The sequence below is a fragment of the Chiloscyllium plagiosum genome, unplaced genomic scaffold (genome assembly GCF_037043375.1).
Source record: "Chiloscyllium plagiosum isolate Xiang-an unplaced genomic scaffold, Cpla_swu_hap1 HiC_scaffold_14, whole genome shotgun sequence".
Lineage (NCBI taxonomy): Eukaryota > Metazoa > Chordata > Chondrichthyes > Orectolobiformes > Hemiscylliidae > Chiloscyllium > Chiloscyllium plagiosum.
In genome coordinates, this window is record NW_028270152.1 from 26,317,349 (window position 1) to 26,337,505 (window position 20,157).

Consider the following 20,157-nt stretch of genomic DNA (forward strand, 5'->3'; position numbering starts at 1 on the left):
ATGCACTTAACACTATGGGCAATTTAGTAAGGCCAAATCACCTGACCTGCACATCTTTGGACAGTGGGAGGAAACCGGGGCACCCAGAGGAAACCCACGCAGACACGGGGAGAACATGCAAACTATACACAGACAGTTACCTGAGGCAGGAATCGAACTCAGGCCCTGTCCCTATGAGGCAGCAGTGCTAACCACTGCGCCAATGTGCTGCCCAAAATGGCAGTTGTCATCAGATACTTATTTCCATTTTGAAATAAGTGGTTAGAGAACCACTACAGTGTGGAAACAGGCCATTCAGCCCATACTACCCCTCTAACCCAAGCTCACCCTTGTATTTCCCATGGCTAGTCCACCTAGCCTATACATCCCTGGACACTACAGGCAATTTAGCATAGCCAGTCTACCAACTTTGGACTGTGGGTGGAAATCAGAGCATCCAGAGGGTACCTACACAGACACAGGGAGAATGTGCAAACTCCACAAAGACAGTCACCCGAGGGTAGAATCGAACCCAGGCTCCGTGAGGTAGCAGTGCTAACCACTCTGCCACCCATATAGTCCTCTTTACCTCTTCCTCATATTTATGCAAATCTTTTCTCTTCAAGTAATTCTTTGATTCCCTGTTGAAAACTAGTTGAATCTGTTTTCACCACAGGATTAGACAATGCATTCCAAATCAGTGATTGGTTTTAAAATGATGTCCGCTAGTCCTTGACCCTTCTGGTAATGAGAAGAGTTTCTTGCCTTCCCTGTGCAAATCCCTCATAATTTTTAAAATCTTCTCTTCATTGTCCCTTAATCTTCTTGAAGCAAAACAGCCACAGCTTCTCAAATCTACCATTGTAACTAAAATTTCTTACTCCTGGAATCATTAGAGTCATAGAGTCATAGAGATGTATAATACAGAAACAGACCCTTCAGTCCAACACGTCCATGCCGACCAGATATCCTAACCTAAGCTAATCCCAGTTGCCAGCACTTGGTCCAAATCCCTCTAAACCCTTCCTATTCAAATACCCATTCAGATGCCTTTTAAATGTTGCAATTGTACAAGAGTTGAGAGTGTGTTACTGGAAAAGCACAGCAGGTCAGGCTGCTGTTGGGGTAGGGAAGGAAGATTGGTGAAGTCCACATTGATGCACAGAGCGCTTTAGAGAACATCTCTGGGACACCAACTCCACCGCCCTGTGGCTGAACATTTCAACTCCCCCCCCCCCCACTCTGCCAAGGATATGCAGGTCCTGTGCCTCTTCCATCGCCACTCTCTCACCACCTGACACCTGGAGGAAGAATGCCTTACCTTCGCCTTGGAACCCTTCAACCTCAAGGGCATGTGGACTTCACCAATTTCCTCTTTTCCCCTCCCTCCACCTTACCCCAGTTCCAACCTTCCAGCTCAGCGCCATCCTCATGACTTGTCCCACTGTCAATCTTCCTTCCCACCTATCCGCTCCGCCCTCCTCTCCAACCTATCACCTTTACCCACCTCCATTCACCTATTGCACTTTCAGCTACCTGCTCCCCAGCCCCACCCCTCTCCCATTTATCTCTCCACCCCAAGGCTCCCAGCCTCATTCCTGAAGAAGGGCTCTGGCCTGAAACATCGATTCTCCTGCTCCTCGGATGCTGCCTGACCTGCTGTGCTTTTCCAGCAACACAGTCTCAACTCTGATCTTCAGCATCTGCAGACCTCACTGTCTCCTGCAATTGTACCAGCCTCCACCACTTCCTCTGGCAGCTCATTTCATACACGCACCACCCTCTGCATGAGAAACTTGCCCCTTAGGTCTCTTTTATATCTTTCCCCTCTTACCCTAAATCTATGCCGTCTAGTTCTGGACTCCCCCATCCCCTATCCATACCCCTCATGATATTATAAACCTCTCTGAGGGCAGCCCTCGGCCTTTGACATTCCAGGGAAAACAGCCCCAGCCTGTTCAGCCTCTCCCCATAGCTCAAATCCTCCCACCCTGGCAACATCCTTTGAAATCTTTCCTAAACCCTTTCAAGTTTCACAACACCTTTCCAATAGGAAGGAGACCAGAATTGCATGCAATATGCCAACAGTGGCCCAACCAATGCCCTATACAGCTGCAATATGACCTCCCAACTCCTGTACTCAATACTCTGACCAATAAAGGAGAGCATACCAAACGCCTTCTTCACTATCCTATCTACCTGAGACTCCACTTTCAAGGAGCTATGAATCTGCACTCCAAGGTCTCTTTGTTCAGCAACATTCCTTAGGACCTTACCATTAAGTGTATAAGTCCTGCTAAGATTTGCTTTCCCAAAATGCAGCACCTCACATTTATCTAAATTGAACTCCATCTGCCACTCCTCAGCCCATTGACCCACCTGGTCAAGATCCTGTTATAATCTGAGGTAACCTTCTTTGCTGTTCACTACACCTCCAATTTTGGTGTCATCTGCAAACTTACTAACTATACCTCCTATGTTCATATTCAAATCATTTAAATAAATGATGAAAAGTAGTGGACCCCGCACCGATCCTTGTGGCACTTCACTGGTCACAGGCCTCCAGTCTAAAAAACAACCCTCCACCACCATCCTGTCTTCTACCTTTGAGCCAGTTCTGTATCCAAATTGCTAGTTCTCCCTGTATTCCACGAGATCTAACCTTGCTCACCAGTCTCCCATGGGGAACTTTGTCGAACGCCTATGTCGAACGTCCGTATAGATCACGTCCACCACTCTGCCCTCATCAATCCTCTTAGTTACTTCTTCAAAAATACAATCAAGTTCATGAGACATGATTTTCCACGCACAAAGTCATGTTGATTATCCCTAATCAGTCCTTGCCTTTGCAAATACGTGTTAATCCTGTCCATCAGGATTCCCTCCAATAACTTGCCCACCACCGAGGTCAGGCTCACTGGTCAATCCAGCACCACTGATCCAGAATCTGGTTTCCAGCATCTGCAGTCATTGTTTTTACCTCGTTGATTTTAACCCTACTGCGAATCCTCTTGCAAGGATGCCTGCCTTGAAGACGTTTTCCTCCTCTCTCTACAAGAATCTCAGGGAGTCTCTCTCCCACTGCAACTCCCAGGTCATTTCCTCAGCCCTGAAGCTCTTCAACTATGCTACTCTATCCCCACCCCCACCCTCCTCTAGCTTATCTCTCCACGCTTCAGGCTCTCTGCCTTTATTCCTGATGAAGGGCTTTTGCCCGAAACGTCGATTTTGCCTGTCCTCGGATGCTGCCTGAATTGCTGTGCTCTTCCAGCACCACTGATCCAGAATCTGGTTTCCAGCATCTGCAGTCATTGTTTTTACCTCGTTGATTTTAACCCTACTGCGAATCCTCTTGCAAGGATGCCTGCCTTGAAGAAGTTTTCCTCCTCTCTCTACAAGAATCTCAGGGAGTCTCTCTCCCACTGCAACTCCCAGGTCATTTCCTCAGCCCTGAAGCTCTTCAACTTCAGCATTACTAATGTTCAAGCAGTGTCAGGTTTGAGTGGTGCCCATGCTGGGACTACAGCTTGTCCTCAGAGCAGAGAAATTGATGGAGGTCAGGCTGAAGGGAAGTCTGGGTTTAAAGCAGAGTCTGGTGAGAAGGAACCAGTGAGAGGAATAAGCCTCTATTTCCTCAGTTGCCATAGATTCATCTGATTCTGTTTCAATTACACAGCAAATTTAAATACGTACAGCCTTTCTAATCATTTTTCAATTGTCTTAGTGAATGCAGTTTCTCAAATATTTGTTTTTTCACGATGGCTTAGCTGTGTAGTCTACCTTGGCAATTTATTACTAAATACATACACCTCCACATATAAATTCTCTTTTTACTCCGTAATCAGCCCCAGTTGTTCTTTTACTGCATCTGATTTCAGGTTTCCCTCTTATTTTAGCGGACCATCCCTTTTCATATTCACTCTTATTTTTGTTTTCCATTTCTATATTCAGCCTGGTTCAATGTGAAATCTTTACCAGACAATGTTTTTCTGTTTTATCCGACTCTTTCAAATCCAAGGTACCATGGCTTTGTTCGTCCTACTTTCCCTCTCCTGCAAGTGTATTCTGACTGTATTTCAAGCATCTCTACTTCAAAGTTATTCTGTTGTTCTGTTACAGTTTTACATAACACCAATTTCCCTGGCTCACCCCTTTGAAATTGACCCTCATCCAATTATATCGTTCCCGTCTGAATTGCTCCTTGTCCTATTTCACTGCCAACCTAAATCTTATGATACGATGATCACTGTTCCCTAAACAATCCCCAAATTACATTTGAGCCACTTGACACACCTCAGTTCTAGAACCAGATTCAGCAAAGCTTTATTCCATGTCGGCCCAGAAACAAACTGATCTGGAAAATTCTCCTGAACGCATTCCAGAAACTTTCTGACTTGACACTAGTTATCCCAATATAGACTAAGATAATAACAAAGACGCCATTATCTCTTTTTGCTCCTTAATCAGCCCCATTCCTTATCAATTGTTTTCGAAATTCTCCATAATTCCTTTTCAAATTTGTTCCCCTAAATTCTCTGCACTGGTTGGTGGCCTAAAGAGTATATCCAACAGCATAGCATCACCTTGAGTTTTTCTGAGCTCTAATCAAAACAGTTCTGTCCTTGTGCCTTTTAGGACATCATTTCATTCGAGAGCTAATTTGTTTTTAAAATCAGAATGTTCTCTCTTTCTCTGACCACATCAAATAACTTATTATTTCTTACTTTATTGCTATCAGCGGTTTGCAATTTTTGATCTGCCATGTTTTTCCTCTGCACTGTTATGTGCTGATTCCCATATCCCCACCAACTTAATTTAAAAAAAACATTCCAGAATGACCTTGGCCCCAGCTCTGATGAACTATACCTTGTCCAGTGAAGCAGTAGCATGTCTCAGAAATTTAAAGCCTTCCATCCTGCACCATCCCTCCAGACATACATTCATCTGCTTTATTCACTTCATTTTTGGAGGTAGGGCAATTGGAAAGAAATTATGCTGAATACATTAGTTCTTGGGGTTTGGCTTAGGAGTTTTTAAATCTGCAGTTTTTTTTGCTTGTCGGAGCAGATTACAAAATTAGTATTGAATGGGAGATCTGGGATCATGACACTTAATTGTCAAATAACTGACTGTATGGGAAAGACTGTTTGGAACAGCTGGTCTTTTTCCTTTCCATCATTTTTATATCTTTGGTGGTTTACCAGGAAGTGCACAGACATGACAAGTAAATCATTCAATAAAAAATAATCTGACCATGTTTTGATTACCTCAATTTAAACACCAGCATGTTTCAATTGGAAGTAAACTATTCACAAAATGCTATTCCTTGAGGCTACATTTAACTCTGTATTACAATGTGTCTTTCTATTATGGTTTTGTAGATACTTTTTAAAGTCAAAGCTTTGATTCACGATATCATTTTAAAAATATATGATTTTATACTAAACCAAGGCGGCACGGTGGCACAGTGGTTACCCCTGCTGCCTCACAGCGCCAGAGACCCGGGTTCAATTCCTGCCTCAGGCGACTGACTGTGTGGAGTTTGCATATTCTCCCCGTGTCTGCGTGGGTTTCCTCCGGGTACTCCGGTTTCCTCCCATAGTCCAAAAATGTGCAGGTTAGGTGAATTGGCCATGCTAAATTGCCCATAGTGTTAGGTGACAGGGTAAATGTAGGGGAATGGGTCTGGGTGGGTTGCGCTTCGGTGGGTCGGTGTGGACTTGTTGGGTCGAAGGGCCTGTTTCCACACTGTAAGTAATCTAATAATAATTCTGCTCTTTAGTTCTTTCTAGTGCAGACCCAAAAAGTGACACACTTTTGTTTTCTATTTCAGAAAGTTTTTGCTTTCTCATTTACATTTTGGAAAGTGGAAATATTCAGAAAGGACAGGTTGTCTAAGACAGCCATTCTCAATGGGCACTATATGGCCCCCTTCAGGGTCCTGGCACATTTGAAGGGGGCTACAGATTGAAAGAAGGGGAGCCCCAAGGGTTTATGGGGGGCCTGTTAACTGAACCGATGACTAATCTAATTTGGAGCGCAATATCATGAAACCTGCAAAAAAGCAGCAAGCTCAAGGGTCACATTAAGATTGATAGTTGTTTAATTTCATAGTCTTTTTATAAGTTTTGTCCAGTATGTCATGTTTTCGTGGTGTTCAATAATAAGTGATTTTCTGTCTATCTATTCGTGTTGTATCCCTGTTTGAAAGGGTGGCCCTCGAACCTGAGAAGAGCTCCGAGGGGAACCGTGACCTAAAAAATGGTTGAGAATCACTGGTTTAAGATACAAAAAAATGATGTTGCCTTAAGGGACACGTATCATTCATAGACATTTTGGCAGAATCAATTTGTGAGATATCGCATGAAAATGTTGCAGATTAAAAATTAAGAGAGGCTGATCTGGAAATACTTCAAATTCTATGAACTTACCACTTTCAATCTCTGTAACCTCCCACGGTCCCACAAAACTCCTAGATCTGTGTTTCTCCTAGAGTGGCCATTTGCACATCCCTGTTTTTCATTGTGTCGGTGTTGATGACTATGTCTTCTAGGTTCTAAGCTCTGAAATTCCATCATTTAAACTCTCCATCTCTCTCTCTCTCTCACACTCCCTCTCTCTTTCTTAACAGCAGGTGGCCTACCTTTTTCAATCAATCTCTCAGTCATCTGCGCTATTATTGCTTTCCATGACTTGGTGTCAATGTATGTTAACAATTCTCCTCATGGAACTCCTTGGGATGTTTTACTATGTTAAAGTTTCTACATAAATTAAGTTTATTGTGGTTTTTACTTAGGAAGATAAAAAGAATGTTGTTGTGAGAAATGGGAATGTAGTCACGGATGACCCACAGCACTCTGCCAGTTCAGTTGGTCAGGACGTGATAAGTTATTTCCACTTGCCAAGAATACAATCCCAATGTTTTTGGGACTGTCACTTTAATTCAAGGCTATTTGGATTAGTGAAGAGTGTCATGCAATCTGCTAAGAGGTCTGTTCTGCCCAACAACTAGCCTGTGTGGCTTGGTTACCATGGGAAAGGGGGTGGTGCTCAGATTAAGAGCGAAAACAAAGTTTGAAATATTCACATATGAAACTAGAGGCAAGAGCAGCTGAGCTAACTGTGGACGGACTTTCTGTCTCAAAACGTTTATTGAGGCAGAAAGAGACAGCGTGTTCTCTTAGCAACAAATGATTGAGCTGATGTAGTCAGCAGAAAGGGGAAGGCCACATATTCTCTGTAAGCTACCAGACAGAATGTAGAGGAAATATAGTCTGTGTCAAAGAGACCCATCCCATATATAGGCAAGTTGGTGGAGTCGAAGGAAAGGTGGCTCAATGTAGAGAAGTGTGAGGTGATGCCATTCAAGGTTCTTCTCACCAAAATGCAATACAAAATTGGGGCACAAATCTAAAGGAGCAGGTGACTTGGGTGTACGTGTGCACAGATCATAGAAGTTGGCAGGATAGGTGGAGAAGCAACTTATGAAGTATACAGTATCCTTGGCTTTATTAAGAGGGGCATAGAGTACAAGAGCAAAGAGGTCATGTTGAAGATGCATACAATACTTGTTACGCCTCAGCTGGAGTACAGTGTACAGTTCTGAGTGACACAATATATGATAGATATACATGCATTGGGGAGAATACCAAATAAATTTACAAGAATGGTTCCAGGGATGAAAAAATTCAGTTATGAGGATAGATTGAAGAAGTTGGGACTGTTCTCTTTGGAGAGAAGATAGCCAGAGGAGATCAAACAGAAGTTTTCAAAATTGAGTGGTTTGGTAGAGAAACTTTCTGCTTATAAAAGGTTTAAGAACCAAAGGACACATATTTTATAGTTACATACAAAGGAGCAAATGTGATCAAGAAAACGCTTTAAACACAGTGAGAAGCTGTGTGTAGAATGCACTGCCTGAAAGTCTGGTGGAAGCAGGTTTAATTGAGGCATTCAATGCTATTGAATGACTTTTTCTGGATAGAAATAATTTGCAAGGATATGAGGAAAAATTAGGAAATTGGCAATGATTTTCGTTTAAACAGCCACTGCAGACGCTAGGTTAAACAATCTCCTTCTTTGCAGTTACACTCCTGTGATTCTGTGATATCCAGGACAACAATAACTCTGCAGAGATTGTGTTTTATAATGAACAAAAGGGGAAAACACCTTTATTGTCTGTAAAACTCAGAACAACTTGATTAATTCTCACAGTCTACTGAGCTTTTATTCTTTTTTTCAAATGAAGATGTCCTTAAAAATCTCCAAAGTTGGTGGGATTTGAACCAGGGCCTCCCTTTTCAAAGGTAAGTATGTTATCACTGTCCCACCAGAACCCCCAGAGCTCCTTGTTGACAAAACCAAATTGCTCACAGCTGCATGCTGATGGAAGATCTTTTAAACAAACCTTCAGTTTGAAATCTTTGCTTAATGGTGCAGTCTTCCTTTTACAGGGTTTGCAAAGTAGTCAAAATACCAAGATGTTGATTCTATCGGGTTCCCACATTTTAAACCAGGATAAGTAGGAAATAAATGAGAGACCCTGCCACATTAATGCTGCTTTTCCTTTTTATTTGTTTCCCTCTGATATCTGAGTTTGACACAGCAACCCTGGCTGAATTTGATCTCTATGCAAACATCGAAATCAAGATCCTTATTTTCTTCCAAGGTCAAGGTGTTCCATCAATTAAGGAAAATCAACACTTTTTTTTAATATCCTAGAAAGTGTCCAAAGAGTTTAATACATTTCAAATTTCCCCACAGATATTACTGGAGAAACTCAGCAGGTCTGGTCATGTCCTTGGTAAGAAAGCAGAGTCAACGTTTCAAGTTCAGTGAGTCTTTTTCAGAACCATTTTTATCTTGTTTTAATTTGGAGGAACTGGTGTTGGACTCAGCTTGACAAAGTAAAAAATCACACAACACTTGGAGTGCAGGTTCATAACTCCTTGAAAGTGGAGTTGCAGGTAGATAGGATAGTGAAGAAGGCGTTTGGTATGCTTTCCTTTATTGGTCAGAGTATTGAATACAGGAGTTGGGAGGTCATGCTGCGGCTGTACAGGACGTTGGTTGGGCCATTTTTGGAATATTGCATGCAATTCAAGTCTCCTTCCTATCGGAAAGATGTTGTGAAACTTGAAAGGGTTCAGAAAAGATTTACAAGAATGTTGCCAGGATTTGAGCTATAGGGAGAGGCTGAACAGGCTGGGGCTGTTTTCCCTGGAGTGTCAGAGCTTGAGGGGTGACCTTATACAGGTTTACAAAATTACGAGGGGCATGGATAGGATAAATAGACAAAGTCTTTTCACTGGGGTTGGGGAGTCCAGGACTAGACGGCATAGGTTTAGGGTGAGAGGGGAAAGATATAAAAGAGACCTAAGGGGCAACTTTTTCACACAGAGGATGGTACGTGTATGGAATGAGGTGTCAGAGGATGTGGTGGAGGCTAGAACAATTGCGATATTTAAAAATAATTTGGATGGGTATATGGATAGGAAGGGTTTGAAGGGATATTGGCCGGGTGCTGGCAGGTGGGACTAGATTGGGTTGGGATATCTGGTCGGCATGGACGGGTTGGACGAAAGGGTCAGTTTCCATGCTGTACATCTCTATAACTCTATGACCAGGTTATAGTCCTGTTGGAAAATATGTTGGGCTATAACCTGGTGTTACATGATTTTTAACTTTATTTTGCTTTAAGTGCTATAGAAGTGTATTAATGAAGGTTAAGGGCAAGTGTGCTAACAAATGAGCTACATTTCAGACTCAAATCAATTAATTGAGACAACTAAAAACAATTTTTTCGGCAAAAGATGTGAGGCAGGCACAGTATCCATTATTTAGCAATGACCCAAGCATTGATATTTAACTCATAATGGAGAGAACTACTTTGGTTCAGTAATCATGAAATAGTTAGATTTTGCATTCAGAATTAACATGTAAGAATGATGGAATTGAGAAAGGAATCTAGGAAAGATGAACAGAGCATTGTACCAACAGAGAAACAACTGGAATGAACTACTTTTCTCAGAGAAGATACCGAGAACTTGCCTGAGATTATTCTAATGAGGTACCACAAATTAATACTTAAACTATATTCTGCAGCTCTGCATGGTTATCTTAATGCAGGCTAGGGTTCTTAGAATGGACAGCATTTGCCATATCTTTTAAGATAAAATTGGATACATATTTGAAACAAAAGAAGATAAAGGGTTATAGGAAAGCAAATAAAGGGATTGGTTTTGGATTGCTTTTTCAGAGAAATGGCTGAGATGCAATGGACCAAAAGTCCTCCCTTGGTGCTATGAATCTTAATGATTCCACTACCAAGGATTGGCGATCACTTGTGCAGATTGTTTCATTTGCAATAGGCATATTGGTGCCACAACAGGATAAATGGTTTATAATGTATATATGAAAAGAACCTTATTCCATTCCATCTTTCTCATGTTCTTGAACAAAGTCAAGAAGTTACACCAACTGTATATTGGACCCTAAAATGTCTTTTTAGAGTACATCCTTTCATTTTGTGGAGGTTCAATTCATAGAATTAAACATGGTTAAAAATGACCAATTCTTTTAAAATTGTACACAGAAAGCAACGTGGGTGATTTTGATTCTTAATATATAATAAAACTTACTTTTAGATTTATCTTATACTTTTTATATTCATTCATGGGATGTTGGCATTTCTGGCTTGGCCAGCATTTATTGTCCATCCTTAATTGCCCAGAGGGCAGTTAAGAATCCACCACATTGCTGGGTTTATTGCTTTTCTTAAAGGACCAGATGGGTTTTTCCAACAATAATCGCCACCAGACTCTTAATTCCTGATTTTTTAATTGAATTTACATTCCACCATCTGCCATGGCGGGATTCAAACCCAGGTCTCCGGAACTGGATTAACAGTTCAGCAATAATGCCACAAGGCCATTATCTCCCCTCAATGTTATAGACGCCACATTTTAAGAGGTGACAAGATTCAGATCTACAAGATCATTTCAGAGTTGATAACACAGTGATTATCTGATTCTTTAAATATTTGGAAACAGTGTTGAGGTGATGGGTTCAAGTTAAATCCCCAAACGCCAAGGCATTGTGACAGTTTAGTTAATCTGATCTCGTCTGAGCAGTCTCTCTGGTTTCCTTCAAGACAGCCTTAACATTTTTTGTGTGTGAATGTCTAGGGAGATGTAAAATTAGCTATTATATAGAAAAAGAATTGTCCAGATGGCAAGTGGGTTTAATTTCTTTGTGTGCAGGCTGACTGGAAACTTCGGTGATTGCCGTTATGAAATGGTCAGGAAAGATTTGATGCACCCAATGGTTTTTCCTTATTAGCAAAATTGTATTCATGGTTCAGAAAATTGAAACTTGTTACTGGATCTTCATTTGGTTAAAATATGTATTGGCTCCTTTTCAGTCAGGTCCTGAATGAAAACTGTGCAAATTGAATTTGCTGATCTTTTGCTGCAGTGTTGCTGAGATGCAATGGTGAGTTCTTTTGCTAGAGTTGGTAATCCTCTGCAGAGTAAAGTAATAGATATTCAAACAAATATGTGCATTAATAAAAATCAATGTAATTGAAATTGGTACATAATTATTTTCTACATATGAAGTAAAAGAACAAAGTTTGAAAACTACATTTTAAGATTATTTTGTTGCTATTTAGGCTATTTCTTTTAAATTTGTTTTTATTGTGACTTTATTATAAAACAAGGATATTTTGCTCTTGGGAGGAAAAACATGATGCAATGATTATCTTAATAATGAGAATCCTATGTTGAAAACTAATTTCTGATAAGAATGGGTATGATAACACTGACTGTTGTACTTTATGGAAAGTTAAAATAGTTAAGTTAAAATGCAGCAAAAAAGGGATTGAAAGGCATAAAGGACTGTATAGATCATTTTTCAAACTATAATGGAAGGGACTAACTTTTTTCCTTTTTGGAAGAAACATGAGAAGTCAGACACTGCTATACTTGGAGAGTTTTGCAATTTAAATATGAGGTAATGCACAGTTTTATCTTTACAAGACTATGTTGCTTTTGGAGCAGTGAGGTTGGTATATTATTGAGACAGAACGGCACCAGGAGTTTGAGTTAAGGAACTCTGCTTGATGACAGCCTTGGTTTGGTCTAGCTGCGGTTTGCTGCAGACTTGAAGGTAGTGCAGCCAGAAACATCCAGAAGTGGGAATTGGAAAACATTTCCTTCCATTATCTCTGAGTGAATGAAAAGACAAAGAAAAATCAAGAAACTTAGAAGAAGGAATACTCATACATGAAAAGAACTAGGTCAACCTGATCAAATCAGAGAATTACTCTACAGATAACAATATTAACTTTGCTAAAATCAAGAGAATGTGAGAAGTCACTCTCCACTGAGTGGCCTTGGCTTTTGATTTTCATAATTTGTTTTCTGAAAGTTTTTTTCCATCCATAATGTTTGTATCAAACTGTCTCTTGTCTGTTATGTTTGAGAATAAATGTGTGTGCTTAGGGATATGGTTTAAGTCATATTGTAGTAGAATAGTGATCATTTATTTTTCTCTACTCTTTTTAAAGAATAAGAGTAGTTACGATAAATAGTTTTAAATCTCTCCTGGGATGTGGATATAATTGGCTGTCTCATATTCATTATCTGACCCTACTTATTCTTGAAAAGGTGGTGATTGGCTTCCATCTTGAACCTTTGCAAACCATGTGCTGTAGGTATATCCACAATGCTTTTGGGGAGGGGATTCCAGGAATTTGTTATTTTCCAGTTCGTGATGAAACCTGGTATGAATTGCTTTGTCCCTAAATAGCAGACAATCTGACAAATTTAATCATCTTGGGTTAATTGTCTATTTATATATTGAGATGGTTTGTAGAATAGCGGATCTCTATTATTGTTGCACTCTTCTGACTTAAGTGGTAACATTAATGGAATAATCAACTATAATTCATTTTATTGTCTATTTGTGGATTCCTAACGTCAAAGATAAGTTCACAAACACTTTAAGAAAGAAGCCTGTGCCAGGTATCAGATATCAGGACACAGTGTATTCTATGTAGTAATAATTGACTTCTTTTGTTTTGCATTTTGCGTTCAAGATGAAGAATTAGGTAACATCACTTCATCCAGATAAAGATCTTTTTCGTATGCACTTTTATTTTGAAACCTGACGGAACATCAGAAACGTTTACCAAGTAGATGGCTCCATTTACTGCAATATACACATATGCAGAGAAAGAGGACCCCAATTGAAGACCACTTCTGAAGAAGTAATAGTGAGGTATTTTATCAAGCTTGCAGTTACAAAGCTTGTAGATTTTGACGGAAAATGTTTGCATGTGATGGAACCTAGACCTATGGAAGCACCAGGAGACATTGCAATGAGTTTAACTTCCACTTACAGAGCGTAGCAGGAGGAACAGTGTGTGGGTCTAGTCATGTAGAGCTAAGCACTGTCAAGAAATGAATGTTGAAAGGAACCCATGATCATTGTAATGTTAATTTTGAAAGAGAAGGCATTGACAGCGAATGCTGATATTATTGATTATTTAGCACATGGTAATTATTTTCCTGTACCCTATTTAGAAGAATGAGAGAAAACTCGATGCTGAAATCAGGAGCAGTATTTTAGTCTTCCAGATGTGGTTACATTGACAGTAATGGAAGGGAAAAAGCTATAGTCCTTTATCAGTTCTATCAAACTAGAAATCAACTCCTTGTTTAATCCACAATTATAAAGTTTTCCACGAATCATACAAAAGTTATCCTTGCACAATGACTTGGTTAACCAAGCATCTATTCTGGAAAAAAACCGATATTCTTTGAGTCATTCTTGTTAATTGCAGATTAGTAAGATTTCTCCACAGCCCAAACAGAAGTAATGATCTCTGGAGAAACTCAAGTAAAAAGGAGTAACCGATGAATGAATTAGGAATATTTACATGTATGGAAACTTTCAAGGAATGACCATTGCCTAACGTTATAGTTGTATCTGCTCTGCTTATATCCGCTCATTTTGACCACAATAGAACTTGTTAGCGCACAGTTTACAATGCAAGTTCAACCCGTTTTCCGACTAAACTGAAGTTAGGCAGCACTGCTCCGGGAATGAAAACCAGATTGTTTCTAAACCCCAGCCTCTAAAGGTACGTAATGGAAAAATCTCAGTCACTTTCAGAGCAACTTGAATCTCTCCTGCAGACCACTTTTTGATTAACTTGTTTAACAGCCTCTGAGGCTTTCCGCACTTTAAACCAAAAAAAGTGAAAGGCTGAACATGAGACAAGTTTTCACATTGATCGAATCATACGCAGAAAACGCATTATATTCAAAACCAGAAACAAGGATCAAATGAGGAGGATGTATTAACGTATTTTCAGGAGACAAAAAAGGTTTTTAAATTTTTAATTTGAAAAGATATCCATTTGTAAAGGAGTGCGTTATCCAGGACCTTCTTGTTTTACTTTGTAGAGCGATGACCCTTTCAAAGGTAAGCTTTTATTTGCATTGCTAAGGGAAGCTCTGCCTTGCTCGGATGGTGGGTGTGCGGGGTCTCGAACAGGGGACTGCCGCAGTCTCAGGAATTAATCTCCAGAATTCAACTTTCTCACGTTGCTGTTCCTCCTGGTGAGGGGAACCCGACCAATCGGGGCTCCGCTGGCGCATCACGTGCCGCAGAATGTGGCGATTGAGGAACATCTCTGAACCATTATTTGCAAATTGTAATTAAACCTCCCCAATCGTTACAAATAAATGATACCTCGTTCCAGATCCCCTTTCTGCTTTGATCACAGTGAGATCACTGATGTGCTCCTGTTGTTTGGTTGCCACCCGCGTGTTTTTCTTCTCTCTGAACATAATCCTTAGATATGTACATATTCCTGCTGAAATGGGTGGTTAGTTGAAGCGCCATTGTGAGTGAAAGCGTTTTTAAATGGGTTTCTTTTGGTGCATTTTTCAGTCAGTGCTGGGGAGCTGTGGTGACAGCAGCACTCAGTCACACACACATACCCACCCACACACACACACACGGAACCAGCCGGCACCGTCATAATATACACTGAACAGGTAGGAGCAAGAACGTTATTCTTTCTGCAGGTACTTCATTTTTGAACGCATATTATTATTTCGTGGAAACACCGCTGCTGGTATATTTCTTTCTTCGCAACCTTATTTTATTCGTTGTCTGACCTTGAGGTGATGGTGTATTACAGCAGCATCTAACGCAACGCTGTTCTATTTCAACATGTACCGATTTGAGTGAGCTGGGAAGAGTGAGCGGGTCCAGTTTGCAGCAAAGAAAACATGCTAATGAATTGCACTGCCATATAAATCATTTTATTCCAAAATCTTTTGTTTTGCTGTTGAATACTGCAGCTGATTGATCATTCTGTGCATCAACGGTGGGGAATGGTTTATATGTCATTATGTTTTAAATATCCATTTGTTACTTGTTAATCATAGATCCTGTATAAGCTGCCTATAAGTTATTTCAGTTGCTCTCCCAGTGCTCAACCATAATGTAGATGCTGCTTTCTGAAATTTGAATGTGTGCCTAAATATTTATGTACTTTACACTAGACCTTAAACTCGTGTAGATAATTGAAGTTTTAATGGTATCTGAAGGTGCTGTTTCTTTTATAATGCAAGATAAAAAACAAGGTATTCTATTAGTCACAATTAGTAATAGAATTTATAAGTAATCTGCAATGCACACAGACACAAACCTTCCATCTGTCACTTATATGCAGTCAATATTTCCACATTGTTTAACTTATCTCTAATTAGAGAACAGTAATATTTTTCATTCGAGAAAAACCTTTCTTTTTGTTTGTGTGGAAGACAAGAAAAAGAGGTAGTATATACAATACAAAGTTTGTCTATACCTTTGCCTACCCCCTTTTTAGATAATGTTATAAATTATGATCTGAATGGGTTTGCAATGGGTTTGTAACATCTTCTTGCAGTCTGAACCTTTTCAAGAGAAGTATTAAAGGTTTGTGTTGTTTTAATCTCAGTTGAACATTGATGAAGGTATTTGAGACTTAGATGAGTAATCATCACAATTTCCTATCAACTTGCAATAGGAAGAATAACAAACTTTTTTTTAGCTTCACCCCTTTCAACAAGAAGCAATTTTCTGCTCTGATTTTATTTAGTTATTATAACACTATTTTGTTCAAGAATACTTAAATGACTTGAATTTTTTTCCTACATTTACCTCCAAATTGGTGATTTGGAAATATTTGTTTCCTAATAGGCACAGTATGAATGCCGTCTGATGTGTTACTGTTATTTTTCAGTTATTGCTTGTGTGTGTCTCAGAATATTCACGTAAGCCTTGGCTCAATTGAAAAGTCATAACTACATAAATGTGTATTCAATATTTCATTGTGCGGTTTGATTTTTCTTGGACACAACCATTCAGTCACAGTTATACTTGGCAAACAGTTGATCATGTGAAATAACGAAACAACTTCATTCCCAGCAACTATTTTCTAGCTGTTGCTTAAACAAAAAAATCTTTCTGATATCCTCAACAGAAAGACATTGAGCAATGCAAGGTTAAATATGTCAAATGTCATTAAATCATTGGGATTGGGCAGATTAAAATAACTGTGTGTTTGAATGCTAATGATGTTTGCGGACAGTGTGGGGATGGGGTGAGGGGTGGGGAGGGGGGGAGGTGGCATGCCTTTTGCTTTGTCAAGAGTCTTTATTAGATTAATTTATGTCCCATAAAGAAAAGGTCTTCAAATATTTAAGACGTGATTTGTCAAATGAAAAGACCTATACTCTGTGATAGACAATATTTAGGAATTTTACTGTGATAAAAGATGCAAACCACAATTTTTTGCATTATGCCCATGGTAAAAGCAAATAAGTTACAATTTTTATCCTGTGATCCATTTTCTTTACACAAATGTGTTTACTTTTTACAAATGACTGCTGATAGCAGCATACTGGAGATTAGTTCTATCTGCAAATGATCCAAACCTAGCTCTTGCTGTTCAAATAACATTTCATCTTATTTGCATTTCTGAAGGAAAAGCAATTTTAATGCAAGTATGAGAATACCTTGACCTGATAAGGAGAATGGATTTCAACATCCTTCAGATATGTGGTCAAGAGGAATGTCAGTTTGGATTGCAAAGAAATTAATGTATTGACGTTTGCTACTTTAAATAATACCATGAAACATTCTAGTTCTCTTTTTATGAGATTGTGCGCAGATCATTGCTAAAATGTAGATTTCTGCATTTACTGCATTGTTGTCAGTATCACGCTTGGACCACTTGAGACTTAATTTTTGCCTGTTTACTGTTAAATGGTAACATAATTACTTAAAGAAATGCAAGTGACATTTGGATTTGATTGAACTGAATGTTCTCCTTTTGGAACTGTATGACCTCGGTTATTCAGACTCAGTTTTAAAATAATATAAAACAGAAGTAGATTTAACTTGCAGTTAAATTTTGTATTTATCAATTAACTATACTGTTATTAAAACTGAATAATTCCTCCAACCAAAGACTTTTACTATAACATACCATGGACTTCTTTATGTTGGTTGTCATTTTCTGTTGACATTGTAGATGTCAACTTATTGACCTCACCAATAAGTTGAAAGAAAAGTGATGGAACACATGGAATACAGTATTCTCAATATTTGTACATGTTAAACGAAGTAGTCAGAGATCATGGAAGCAAACTGGTGCAGAATTCATGGCCTTTTTGGATTGTCTTAAAATGTGGCAGTCTTACATAATCACATTAAGTCTACAACCTTGCATATAAAGTCACACCAAGGGTACACCTTACATATTCCTACCTTCTGTTGCAAAATTGACATTTAACAACTGATGATTGGCACTGAAGCCTAGGACCTGAATTATCAATGGAATTTATCGTCAGAACTAATTTTACTGACACCAAGTGATAGCAGGATTCTTCCATGTCAGAAACATGTATTGCCTGAAAACAGGTATTTTCTCATTAAGCTATTCTGGGATATTTTACAATAACAGATCTGTTTTACACTATAATTTATACGAAGAGTAGTGCTTGTTTTAATATAAACCTTGATTTTTCATTTTTTTTATAATGGAACACATATAGAAGGCTTCCTCTTATGAGTAGCATATTTGTATGTTCCCAAATGTTTTTCTCATTGATGTGATAGGGAGCTGCAGTGGTATAGTGGGTCGCTCTTCTGTCTCTGAACCAGAAGGGTTAAGTGCCACTCCAAGACTTGCTGGCTTTATAATGACTCAGCCACTGGTATGTACATAGGTGAGTTGTATGTATTCTTGTTAGTTGCCAGCCTGAGGAAGGTTCATGGTGGAAAGGGCATATGATTGTTTCACAATCTGGCAAATTCAAAACCAAATGATGGTTGAGATTAAGGTGATCAACCAATGTTATGCTGATTTTTATGTAACATGGGAAAAATCAAAAGAAAAATGAAGATACTAAAACAAACAGATTTTATTGACAATTTGGCTGGCATGAAAGGTGAGGTGAGTCATTTTTATTCTAGGTGAATGCCCATATGTTCTTCATCTGTCTTTGTCAATTCAACATATCCACCTCCCAATGACTATTGTTTCGTGAAGAGTTCAGACATATATAATTTCTCTCTTTACCAAAGATTTGTTTGAATAATCTCAAACATAAGACTTGCGAAAAAGTTTGCAATTGTGCTGAGTTAACACTGTCGTCACTATCCATTCCCAGTGCTCTCGAGAAAAGATGTTAAATATGTTATCTTCATTGGATGCTATAGTAAAAAGAAAAGCACAATTAACATTAAAATGTTACAGATGATGCTGAGTTCACCAATGGATACTTGTACTTTTACCAGGAAACAAGGAGAACACACTCCGGCATCTCTATCAAGATAGTCCTAGGAAATATCTCCTGACCCCAGGAAGTGGTCAGTTCGCTGACATCCCTACTTCTGCTTTGTTTGTAAGATTTGATTGAGTATCTGCAATCCCCTGAAGGTCTTGTTTTCCTTTTACTAAAGGAGATTTCCCTTCCTTATTATGCCTTTTCCTTACCTCCCTCTGTCCAACAACCCTCATTCTCTCCCTTCCTCCACCACACCAGCAATTATTCTTGTAAAGAAATGCAAGGGATTAGAAACTGAGCACTAACCGAAAAAACGAGTGGAGGAAAGAGTTAGTTTTAATACGTTTGGACAATAGCTGTGTTATATGATGATGAATGGGATTCAGAACCAGAGGGGATATGTTTCAGGTGATTAATAAAAGAATCAAAGGTCACATGAGAATTGTCTTTCTCACAGTGTGCCATTAGAATCTGAAATGCAGTGCCCAAGAGTATGGTGGATGCAGGATCAGTTCTGGCTATCAAAAGTGAGTTGGGAAAACAGCTGAAGACAGTTGCATGAACACAAGGAAAGGATGCAGGAAAGGGACTAGCTGAATAGCTCTTGCAGAAAACTGTCATGGATCTGACAGATCAACCATCCTTCCATGCAGTAACCATTCTATAATCTGTCAAAGCCCTCTCTTTTTGTTTGTATGTTCCAATTTTTGAAATTTTCCACAATTCAAAATATTCCTGAGTGTTTTCACGATATAAAGTAAAATAACGGAATATTCCAGCAATTAAAATGAATGAGCAAATTTAGTTGGTTTGCCCTCACAATGAAACTTTAATTCAAACTAAACAAAGTTTGTTGAAGCAGCCCAGCTTTTGGTTTGGTTTTTGGAAAGTATTTTTTCCCCACCCTGCAGCTCCCCAATGCACTACCAATTTCACAATACACATGAGAGCACGAGTGACAGCAAAATTAGCTAATAGTGCAAAATGTACCAAGACCTAACTTAGATTGCAACTCCATCTCAATGTAAAATGCAACCTTCCCTTAACAAGAGAGAATCTTTATATAGGCATGGAACTTTATTCTCATGATTAGATTCCCTACAGTGTGGAAACAGGCCCTTCAGCCCAACAAGTCCACACCGACCCTCCGAAGAGCAGCCAACCCAGACCCATTCCCCTACATTTACCCTTGACTAGTGCACTTAACACTACAGGCAATTTAGCATGCCAGTTCATCTAACCTGCACATCTTTGGACTGTGGGAGGAAACTGGAGCACCCAGAGGAAACCCATGCAGACACGTGCAAACGCCACACAGCCAGTT

General features: G+C 39.4%; 1 protein-coding gene across 15 annotated transcripts in view; it reads left to right on the forward strand.

Annotated features, from left to right (window-relative positions):
• Positions 1–14,386: 14,386 nt before the first annotated feature.
• The window catches only part of atp2b2 (ATPase plasma membrane Ca2+ transporting 2), an 838,415-nt gene continuing 832,644 nt past the window's right edge, over positions 14,387–20,157 (forward strand). For 3 of the 15 annotated variants that reach the window (XM_087994229.1, XM_043707898.2, XM_043707899.2), the window contains exon 1: positions 14,416–15,047. The gene's annotated coding sequence lies outside the window, so the exon portion shown is untranslated. Of the gene's footprint in view, positions 15,048–20,157 lie in introns of all 15 variants that reach the window. The other 12 variants (XM_087994235.1, XM_087994236.1, XM_087994231.1 and 9 more) reach the window with 8 other exon arrangements.